Genomic DNA, 12,043 nt, shown 5'->3' with positions numbered 1-12,043 from the left:
CATTCAAGAACTGGAGTCTAGAAATTTCATGGTTGGTGGTCTGGCTGAAGGAGTGGACCCATTTATCTATTTATCTATTTATGTATCCATTTATTCACTCATTCATTCGTTTATTTATGTATTTAAGTATCTATAGAGAAGTCTAGTTTTCTGGAAGAGATTTTTTTTTTGGGGGGACTGGAATAGTTAGGTAGAGATTTTGTTTAACCCCTTCAACACTGGATATCTTTTTGCCCAGACTGAGTAAAACCGTCTGGCAGTAGCTGCATGAATACACTCAACCAATGCGTCATCGTGGTGAAGCGGTTGACACATTCATTACTATGATTTATTATTTCTTTTCAACCGGGGAACATGTCTTGTGGTGGAGGACTTGAAGCACTGCCAGTTAGGTAGATGGAGCTGGGATGTAAATGGTCCTACTGATGCCTAGATTAACTACCAAAATTAACCTTAAGAAACCAAGTCAAATAACATTCCCTAAAACTTCCCTAAGCAGTCCTTAAAATTTCCTCAAACATTTCTCCAAAATTTCCTTTAAAATTCTGAAAAACATAAATGGATCCATCTTTACCGAGCTTCATCCACTGAAACTCGCCTTAGGAATCCCAAGTTGAAAGTCATCATTAAAGGCGCCCTTAATTCCTCTTCTGAGAAAAAAAAAAAAAAAAAACAGTATTATATGAACAAACTGATAAGGTACAGGAGAGCTCATAATTGAAGACGGTCAATTTAAAACATCTGCAAAGGGAGACGATTAGATTGTATTCCAAAGGTCTTTTATTTTTCATCATGTACTACAGTAATGATGCCTAAGATTTATGGCCTCCTTTCCCTTTCGCAATCTAATGTTAAATAATATGTTCTCAAGTCCCCGGCCCCCCTCCCCCCCCCAAAAAAAAAAAAAAAAAAAAAAAAACTTGCGACAGCGTTTTAAAGGTTTACTCGTAATCCCTGAATCCAGACGCAGTTCAGGATACGAGAAAAGAAAGAATAGAAGCCTTCATTCCCAAAACCTTCCTTGCCACAGCCTTTAAGTGTTTATTCCATGAGTCCAGAGGCAGTTCAAGATACGGGACAATCCTGGCACAGTGGTTATGGCTGGTGTTATGAGAGGACTGGATAAATGTTGATGCTGGGGGACTTAACTTTCATTATTATTATTATTATTATTATTATTATTATTATTATTATTTTTATTATTATTATTATTATTATTATTATTAGGCCTAGAGATCAGGAGTGGCCTCGACAAATGGGCCTCCAGGTCTTCAGGTGATGCCCTCCCTACTCAGTTCGACCTTTATTCCCACAACACACCACCACCCTCTCATATATACACTTGCACCTTATGACACGTTCTCGGTCTTCCTCTCGTCGTCTCATCCATCTCATTCTCCCATACACTCTCCTAGTCAGTCTCTCCATTCGTTTCAACAGCACAGACTGCCTCAGAGTGTACCTATATATTCGTCACATAACATCAGCCTCTTCTACACCATATTTTCAAGCATCTTTTCATTTGTCTATCTAGCTCTCCATGTCACACCCCTGCCTGAAGCTGTGGGTGGGGGCGGGTCACTTCCCCAGGCATAGAAAGTAGTGTCTCTTGTCCCTGTGACTCATATCCCCTTCAGGACGAGTAAAACAGGACTTGAACGTGTATAGTAGAGCCGCCCACACACGTCAGGCATATGCAAGCCGAGCACTAAAACACAAACTGTTAGATTTTTTATGAATAGAGGACACCTGGAATCTGGCGTATGGATTTTTTTTTTTTCTTTTTACCCAAATGCATTATACCAGGAATACTGAGAGAAACAGACTGCTGCTAGATAATGTGGAGGAATTTGAGGTCAGGAGAATCACAAAAAAGGTCAGAGGTCAGATATCCCAAAGGCTAACATTTCACTTTATTTCGTGTGGAGAGGTGTCAGGAGCTAGTCTGTCTAAGGTCAAGTGCGTGGATCGGATTGTAACGTGGTGTTGGTGTGTGTGTGTGTGTGTGTGTGTGTGTGGGTGTGGGTGTGGGTGTTCCCTACCAGTAATGAGAAAAAGTTGCTTCAGTTAATTTCACCTCTATCTCTCCACAACTACAAAGCTACACAATTATATTACTCTATCCAGTTCATTTAATTAAGTTTCGATGGCATGGGTAGCAAAAGTCTTGGGATCGGACGCGCCATGTTTCGCATCCGAAAGGTTGTCATAGGATTTTCTAGCGTAAGAGCTCTGGCAGGTGGTAAGATGGCCTCCAGTTGCGTAAGTGGTGTGGACAGTCGTAGTTTACTGTCGTAGGTGTAATAAAGGACAGGGTGTTGGTGTTACAGGTGTATTTTATTAATCACGAAATACTGACCGGGACTATGTGCAGCTCAATAATATGACTGACACATACACACATAAGCTGGTATTCTTGTCGGTTAAGGAAGCTCCCTAACAACCTATTCCTAAGCGATTTATTTTGTCAACTTCTTCTGTGTTATATAAATCCTTTCAATATCACCACCCTCTGCACAAATAACGCACAAAGGAGTATTACAGTAGCTACCCATACCCAAAAATAAATCGCTAAGGAAAAGGTGTTAGGGACCATCTTTAACCGGCGAGAATATCGGCCATAGACAAACACAAAATAAATTCAATAATACCCAAATCAACAGAGGAATATTTGAATAACAGGAGCGGTGAGGAATATAGCTTCACATTTTAGTCGAATAATTATGAAACTCTTACATGATATTCTGAAAAGTCTGTATAATTCCAAAGATCGTATCGTTGGGTTTCAAAAGTTATCGTTCACCGTCTCGTTAGTTATCGTTATTTATCGATATTAGTGACCGCAAAAGCACACTGGCGATAATGGTAGGTTAAATAGATAAAACGATAGATAAGGAAGATAACACTCAGGGGACCGTGTTCTGGGTGACACTGGAGGCTTCGTAACACACACACACACACACACACACACACACACACACACACACACACACACACAATAAATACATCAATAAATACACTGACAAATGCACCAATAAATATAATAATGTTTCAGTAACGCAAATAAAACTACACTAATAATGTTACTTCCTGGCCACAGTCTTAGGTCAAATAAATAAAGGATACGGAAAATTAACACTCCCAGCATCACCTGTCTTATTATCTGTTTCTACCTGGTCTTACCTTGATAGATATATTTTTTACCAATCACAGCCTTTCCTTGCTGTGTTTCTAGACCTGCAGCTTCTCTCCTTCTTAATTAAAAAAAAAAAAAAAAAAAGACGAGCACATCCACTCATGTCCACCTACAAGCACTGAGATATAGAGAACGCTGGAAAAATATTAATATCACTATTTATTTTCCAGGTAATGAATTAAGACCGAAACACTTCCGACCTTGATACTTGTTGTTGGTAATATACAGAGTGAGAGCGACAGTGCTAATCTTCATATACATCATCTGTACTATACGGTACACATATATATACGTCTAAATTATACAGTTACATAGTTGGTATGTATTCCTGTATTACCGTAGATATTGACTGTGATGTCGGTGGCAGTGTTAGTATAAGACTAAGAGGTTAAGAAGAACTGTATATATCTGGCATAGCTTCCTCATCGCAACCTCATCATCATAATCATTCTCATCATTTTTTCCACCTATGAGTGGGGTGATTTGGAATCCAGAAATAAATAATGACAGAGTACAAAGGTGGGAGAATTATCAACAAGCTTTGTGAAGTGGGCAACACAGTCGTTCACACACCATTCAAGCCCACGGAATCCTGACTCCCCCGTAAAGTCCAAAACACCCGCATATATATTTTTTTTTTTTAAGTTGGACCTTACATACAGATAGTCATTTCGTCGACCGTCAAGTTAAAAAGAATTATCAAACTCTTCTTCATATGGTCCTCGGTACGTACTCCGGCCAGGCAGGTCGGCTCCTCATCATTTCCCTAGCTTTATAAACTTCTATACCTCGCTGCCTCATAGATTCACTCTCAGTATCTGTCTGGCTTCTTCCAAGCCTACCACGCCCTCTTCTCTCTTCAAACTCACCCACATATACCCTTTCCATCACCCTGTCTACATCTACTCTTTACATATACATCCTCTGCACATACACACACTTAGTCTACTACTGGCGCTTATTGTATCGTCGTGTATGGTAGGTTGCTCTTCGCCTTGCCGCTGGGTGGTGCTGGTTCAGGACTCCGATGTCACCCCTCACCCCTGCCGCAGCACTCCCAGCATGCGGTACCACTCCTGCATCACTCCCAGCATGCGGTTTCACTCCTGCAGCACTCCCAGCATGCGGTACCACTCCTGCAGCACTCCCAGCATGCGGTATCACTCCTGCATTATGTGGAGCTACTCCTGCCACAGCCCCAATATGTGATGCCACTCCTGCTGCACCCTCAGCATGTGGCACCGCAGCTGACCCACTTGTTCTTACAGTTGCACCTCCATGTTCCCTCAGTGCCCCTGCTCCCCCTATCACTGTTGGTGCTTCCCCTGCTGCTTCTGCTTCCCTTGCCAATGCTCCTGTTGTTCCTCTCCCTGCCGATGCTGCTCTCCTTGCTTCTGCCCCTGCCTCTCCTACCTGTGCTGCCTCTCTCGTCTGCCTTGCCAGACCTCCGAGCAACTCAAACGCCCCACTGGCACACACCCCATATACGGTCTCGTCCAGCCAGGAGAGGAAGGCATCGGTTCGGGTGTAGATGCCGGGGAAACGGGGGTCGCCGCACCCTATCCCGGCGCTCACCACTCCCACGTGCTCCTGGCGACCCGAATTCAACCACACCAGAGGACCTCCTGAGTCACCCTGTAATAAGAAAAGAAAAAGGCTTAGGATTCATGTTTATCAATTGCACAAGGGTTATTAATGCAGATAATAAGCTTTCCTTAAGTCCCAGCCTTCCCCCAAAACACGACACGCAACAGTCGAATCAAGAAGCTGTCTCAATTTAAATGTAATGAAGTCACCACAATATAAAAAGGAAAACCAAAATCCTTCAGCATATAAACGCCAACAAGCACAAGCATCACGTTCTACAACACCAACAGGAACAAGCACCACAATCGGAACATCCTACAGCACCCAGCACAAACACCACTATCCCAGCAGCAGCACTACCATTGACAGCACCAGCACCACGGCTCCTCTTTCAGCATCACCAGGAAGCACCACTCACTGACATTCCACCTCTGACACACTACCCCCTTAAAATTTATCGTTTTTATGCTGGCCTGATGTCTTTACGACCCACCTACTCTTTCACGCCATGACCCGACACCAACGCATAGTGTGTGTGGACGTGCCAAAGACCAGAGATAGATTTATAGATAACTGCCTGCCTGAATGTTGTGTGTGAGGGAGAGTAGCGATATATGTAATAGTTGTATGACACTCCAAGCAATTACTTCCGAGCCTTGCAACACCCCCCACCCCCCCCCACACACACACACACACAAACCACCCACTCACACCCACACCCACACACACACATCAGCCACGTTGCCCACACTGATATGTTTGGCGGTAAGAGCGGTGGCAGCACGAGGCCCACCCCAGCCCGCCTGCACGATAGGGTTGACAAACGGACAATTATCATGGTGAAACAGGCGGACTGCAACCAAAAACGACCACTCTGTCAAAAGTTTGCGCCATTACATACTCAATTGGAAACGGGTTGCTGTTTTTATGAAGTTGTGTTTATTATATAGCGAATTGATGGCTGTATATGTGCGTTATACATGCACGGGACATTTGCAGTTGTTAATGATGAACTTTTCGGAAATTTAAGATTGTTGGGATAATTTGTTTGGCTTTTATTTTTTTTTTTACACTATCAGCCTCCCATACACCCCCTCTCAGCTGAATAAAATCACTTAACGTTACTGGGAATAGGATGCCAAAGTTGTCCTGACCATGACAAGGTTAATGGTATCGGTATTAACACTTCCATGCCCTTATGCTCACACTCCTAGCTGAATAAAACCGTCTAGCCTTATCGGAAAAAATCACAGAAGTTGCTACCTTAAAACGAACACTATTTTCTCAGCCATTTCAGTACGATGACCTCTCTTCTTCCTAACCCCAGGCGATTTTATTCAACTGAGAAAAATACCTCTAGCAGCGAAGGTAAAAAAAAAAAAAAATCAATTCGCCTTTTCACTAACAGACGCCTCCACTCGACTGGATAAAATTGACTGATATGGCAAGACTGAAGCAGAAAAGACGTCATCCTAGTGAAGGAATTAATACAGGAATTAATATACACACTATTGCGGTTACCCTGAGTCATTTACCACTACATTGCTCTACCTGTATTCATATACCTTTCTACCACTATTTCCTACCTTTCTACCACTATCTCCAATCTTTCTACCACTATTTTCCAACTGCCTACCATTATTTCCTGTCTTTCTACCACTATTCCCCAACTGTCTACCACTATTTCCTGTCTTTCTGCCACTATTACCCATCTTTCTACCACTATTTCCTATCTTTCTACCATTATTTCCTATCTTTCTACCACTATTTCCCATCTTTGTACCACTATTTCCAATCTTTCCACCGCTGTTTCCTATCTATCTACCACTATTTCCCAGTGCCGCGTCCTTTATTCTTCCCTCCACCAGACTATTTTACTCAGCTTAGAAGACCTGGGTAGCAAAGGGGTTAATGAAGGCTGTATCTAACTCCCCCAGTTAGAAAAATCCCTCCTGAGCTGAATAAAATCGTCTGGGAATACCTAGAATAAAAACACGTCTTCAGATTGAATGAGGTTAACGATCGATTACTCCACGACACACGACAATCACCCTTATTCTTAATTACCATGATTATAACTCAAAACTAAATGGCAGTGAGCAAAAATGAACAACATATTCCTTTTCCTCCAACCCCAAATCTACTGATATGAATTTAAAAGAGTTGTCAGTTAGTTCAGTCGTCAAATAAAGCTTTCAGTAAACCAGTAATGATTTCATGCATAAAGATACTGGAAGCGTGGGTGTTCTAGTGTCGTTTAGTGCGATGTAACGGTTTGATATTTGTTTGCATTAACGTACAAACATCAATTTTCATGTATATTCACTGCCATTCACCGTACACTATGGTCATCAACACTCTCTACCACAATTTCCACCGCCACCATCACCACGTCCTATTACAGTCACCACTAGAACCATTCCCTACCACAGTTACCACCACCACACCCTATCATAGCCACAAACACTCCCCGCCACACTCCACCACATTTACGACTACACCCTACGATTTCCACCTCTCATTCATACACGCACCTGCTTGACAAATACCACCTGCATTGATACACCACATCACCTATCACAGCAGCCTCCACCTACCCTGCACACATCCCACGTACCTCACCTCCACCCTACTCAACCTCCCCAAAACCCTCGTCTACCCAGTGCGTATCCCTTCCCCATCACTCATTCTCCCCTGCCTACCACCCCCATCACCACATCTCCACCTACCTCACCTTCCCCACCCACCTAACCTCCCCAGCCAAGCCCCACCTACCTTGTCCTTCTCCCTACGGCAACAATGAATAGGGTATCATCAAAGCAGTTCGGATTGACAGATTGGAAGCACCTATCAGACCACTACCCTATCCACCCCACCTACCTCCCCTCCCCCACCTAACCTCCCCACCTACCCTGCACACGTCCCTGCCCTCCTCCCTGCCGCGAGCACAGAGCATGGTGTCGTCGAGGCCATTGGGGTAGTGGATCTGGAAGACAACCCCTCCCTCGGCGTACAGGGCGTTACACTCGTCCAGGTTACGCACGACCACGTCCAAGTTGACCAGCAGAGTAGAGGCTAGTTCTGTGTGGAGGTGAGAGGGGTGTGTTAGGATGTAGTGGGAATGTGTGTGTGTGTGTGTGTGTGTGTGTGTGTGTGTGTGTGTGTGTGTGTGTGTGTGTGTGTGTGTGTGTGTGTGTGTGTGTGTGTGTGTGTGTGTGTGTGTGTGTGTGTGTGTGTGTGTGTGTGTGTGTGTGTGTGTGTGTGTGTTTCTTTGATCTATTATGTTCATGTGCGTGCACGAAATGTACGAATACACCTGTGACAGCAAAGAAAACATTGCATGACAGTATAATTATTCATTCCAGCACTAACGTACAGTAGTCAAATACTGGCGATGTTTTAATGACAAGAGGGTGCGGTACATGCTATGCTTACCGTTGGGTCGTGATCCCCAGCCGGATACCTGGCAAGTGAGACCCTCCAGCTGCACCCTGGAATCGGGGAGGCAGTACGGGCTCAGCACCGGAGTCCTGGTTACGTCAGTAGTCACCTCAATTACCTGAAGTAACAGTGCAGGTGAGGGCATACCTGTACTTGAGACGCTGCCCCCAAACGATGTCATTCAGCTTAGGAATGACCTCTTATAATGAAGGTATTGATCAAGGCAGTATCTAGCTCTTCTATTTAAGAAGTATTTTAGAGGCTGAGCTAAATCGTGAGAAGAGAGCATGAACAAAATATATTTCATCTTCTCAAGCTGAAGATGATGAACTGCTGCAAGTCGGTGACTGAGTTTTAATTTGACTGGCTGGGAACATCACATCTTTTTCTGTAATTTCTGTCATTCAAAACCCCATAAAACTGATGGTAATCTACACAGAATACTTTAAAAAAAAAAAAAAAAAAAAAGACCAAACAAGTACTGTGGCGCCCTCTCATCCATAATGCGAGTGTCACAGCCTACAGGACCCGGACCAAGAGATATGTAAACTGAAGTCACGACCACCAATGTGTACAATCGATGAAAGAAGGTTGCATGCAGGACACAGGGATCCGGCGTCTGACTTACAGCAATATCGAAGTAGTTGTTGATGAGGTTGTACTGTGGGTGGCGGGTAATACGAGCCACAGGGTAATCGTAAGCCACACTCTCCGTCGACCTGGTAAAGTCACGCTCACCCAGTCTGATCACGTCCGGTCTGTCACAGGTCAAAGGTCACAGGCGTCAGGGTCAGGCAGTCCAGAGATCAGTCAGTGAGTATTGTATTTCACTAACACCTGACGATTTTATTCATCTGAGAGTGAGTCATAGGAATCTGAGAGTAGTACAAGGTGAATACTGACCTGGTGATGACACAGTGCATGGTAGTAATGATGTACCTGTTGGTGATGATGTATGTCTGTTGGTGATGCATGTTGCTGTATGTTGTTGATGAGTGTTGGTGATGTGTGTCCGTTAGTGACGTCCGTTGATGATGTGTGTTGGCGACATGTGTCCGTTGGTGATGCATGTTGATGATGAGTGTCTGTTGATGATGTGGGTCTATTAGTGATGAAAGACTGACCTTCTGGTGATGACACAGTGCGCTGCGGTCAGGATGTGTCTGGTGGTGATGAGAGCGCCGCCGCAGAAGAACCTGTTGCGGTCGTCAGTGGCAACAACGGGCACAGGGTCGTCTTGGCCACCACCCCCCTGGTCGTCGTCCGTGCCCAGAGCCACGGGGGCTAGGTCGCCTGGGGAGTCGTATTTATCGAGAATGTTAACTAATTTTTCAAGATGGACGATTTGGTTTCCATACTTGTTGACAGTCATCAGTAATCGTTTTGTTTTGTTGTGTTTCTATGTTTTCATCTTAAATATTCACTCTAGCTTAAACAAACAAATCTCCATAGCAATGTATTTAAATTCGTTATCAGAAGTAATTTTGTTTTTCGTATTATCAACTTCAAAACTAGCTTTAGTTTGGTTGAAGCCTCCATTACCAGTTTACGCTGATCAGAAATAATTTTATCGTGTTTCTTCACTTTACTAACTTCTCTAGTTTGATTATGAAATGTGTGGAAGCTGTTTGGACGAAGACAAAAGCACAAACAAGCCATCTTATACACAGCTCAACAACATGGAACTCCGTAAATAAAGAACCCGGAACCACGTTTAATAATCACTCCCTTCTGTTTGTGATTTGTATGGTGACTGCGTGATTGAAGAGTAAAAACAGGCCACCTTATACACAGCCTAAGCTCAAGAAAGTTTGTGATGTGTTTGATGCCCGTGTAAGTGAAAAGAAGAACATAACCAAGCGATCTCATACCGTACACAACTTCAGCTTATAAAAATTGTAAAAAAAAAAGAAAAAAGAAAAGAAAAAAGAAGATAGAACCTTATTTATAATCACTTTAGTTTGGTTGTAAAGTGTGTGATATCTTTGTAAATGAAGACTACAGTATAATAAAGTGTTATATTTTTCAAATAACAGAACAGAGGAAGGGAAAATAAATGAATTAAAAAAATAATCCGTACACCAGATTACTGGCGTCCTCCATTCATAAAATATCTGTAACAGTTGGACTTGAACAGCTGTAGATTGAAGTTTGGGGGCACAGCTTAAGTTTGTAAGTTTGAATGTGAGCTGTTTGGGTGTTTGGTTCCTGTGTGAGTGAAAACAAAAGCATACACAAGGAATCTCACACTATAGACTACTTAAATAATAACCCTGGATCCACAATGAATAACCATTTCAGTATGGCTGTGAAATGTATTGTACGTAAGTGACTGAAGACAAAATTATAAACAATCAATTTTATGCACAACTGTAATCCCAAAAACTTGGGATCACATAATATTCACAATGGTTTGGATGTAAAGTGTGTGGTACCCGTATGAGTAAAAACAAAAGCAACAACAAGCAGTCCTATACACAGCTTAAGCTCATAAAACTTTGTAAATAAACCTGGGACCACGCCGGGAGCAGGGGCCACGAGGGAGACAGGAACTTCAGTAGTTTCTACTCCTTCTACGGAAGGGCGAAATAGGACTTCTCCTACAGAGGCTACAGTAGATTCAGCAGTCTGTGCCCCTTCTGCAGGGGGGATATCTGGGGCTCCCTCTACAGGTGAAACAGGTGGAGGTCCTTTTACAGGGGGCACGGAAGCTTCGGTGGTTTGTGCGCCATTTACAGGAGGGCGAAGTGGGGCTCCATCTACAGGGAAAAAAGGTGGCCTTTCTCTTACAGAGGGACGAGCTGGAACTTGTGCTTCTACAGGGGGGCGAAGCGGGGCTCCATCTACAGGGAAAAAAGGTGGCCTTTCTCTTACAGGGGGACGAGCTGGAACTTGTGCTTCTACAGGGGGACGAAATGGGGCTCCATCTACAAGGAAAAAAGGTGGCCTTTCTCTCACATGGGGACGAGCTGGAACTTGTGCTTCTACAGGGGGACGAAATGGGGCTCCATCTACAAGGAAAAAAGGTGGCCTTTCTCTCACATGGGGACGAGCTGGAACTTGTGCTTCTACAGGAGGGCGAAGCGGGGCTCCATCTACAGGGAAAAAAGGTGGCCTTTCTCTTACAGGGGGACGAGCTGGAACTTGTGCTTCTAGAGGGGGACGAAATGGGGCTCCATCTACAAGGAAAAAAGGTGGCCTTTCTCTCACATGGGGACGAGCTGGAACTTGTGCTTCTACAGGAGGGCGAAGCGGGGCTCCATCTACAGGGAAAAAAGGTGGCCTTTCTCTTACAGGGGGACGAGCTGGAACTTGTGCTTCTAGAGGGGGACGAAATGGGGCTCCATCTACAAGGAAAAAAGGTGGCCTTTCTCTCACATGGGGACGAGCTGGAATTTGTGCTTCTACAGGGGGACGAAATGGGGCTCCATCTACAAGGAAAAAAGGTGGCCTTTCTCTCACAGGGTGACGATCTGGAACTTGTGCTACGGGGATGAGAGATGAGGCTGCTTCTCTATAATACATAGTACCTGCAACGGCTTGTGCTCCGCCTACAGAAGTGGTCGGTGCTCCATTTACAGGGGGTACAACAGCCGCAGTGGATGGAGGTTCTGTGTCAGAGGGTCGAGTGTCTGGCTTCACACTGGCCGTACTGCTGTCGTGCACACCCAAAGCGGGATGACTCTGAGGAAGCATTTGTCTTCGGTTGGTGCAATGGAGAGATTAAGCGCGCACACACACACACACACACACACACACACACACACACACACACACACACACACACACACACACACACACACACACACACACACACAC

This window comes from Coenobita brevimanus, chromosome 55, assembly GCF_032717465.1.
Source record: "Coenobita brevimanus isolate Jiangsu-jjx chromosome 55, ASM3271746v2, whole genome shotgun sequence".
NCBI classification, from domain to species: Eukaryota; Metazoa; Arthropoda; class Malacostraca; order Decapoda; family Coenobitidae; genus Coenobita; species Coenobita brevimanus.
This window is presented reverse-complemented; position numbering follows the sequence as displayed.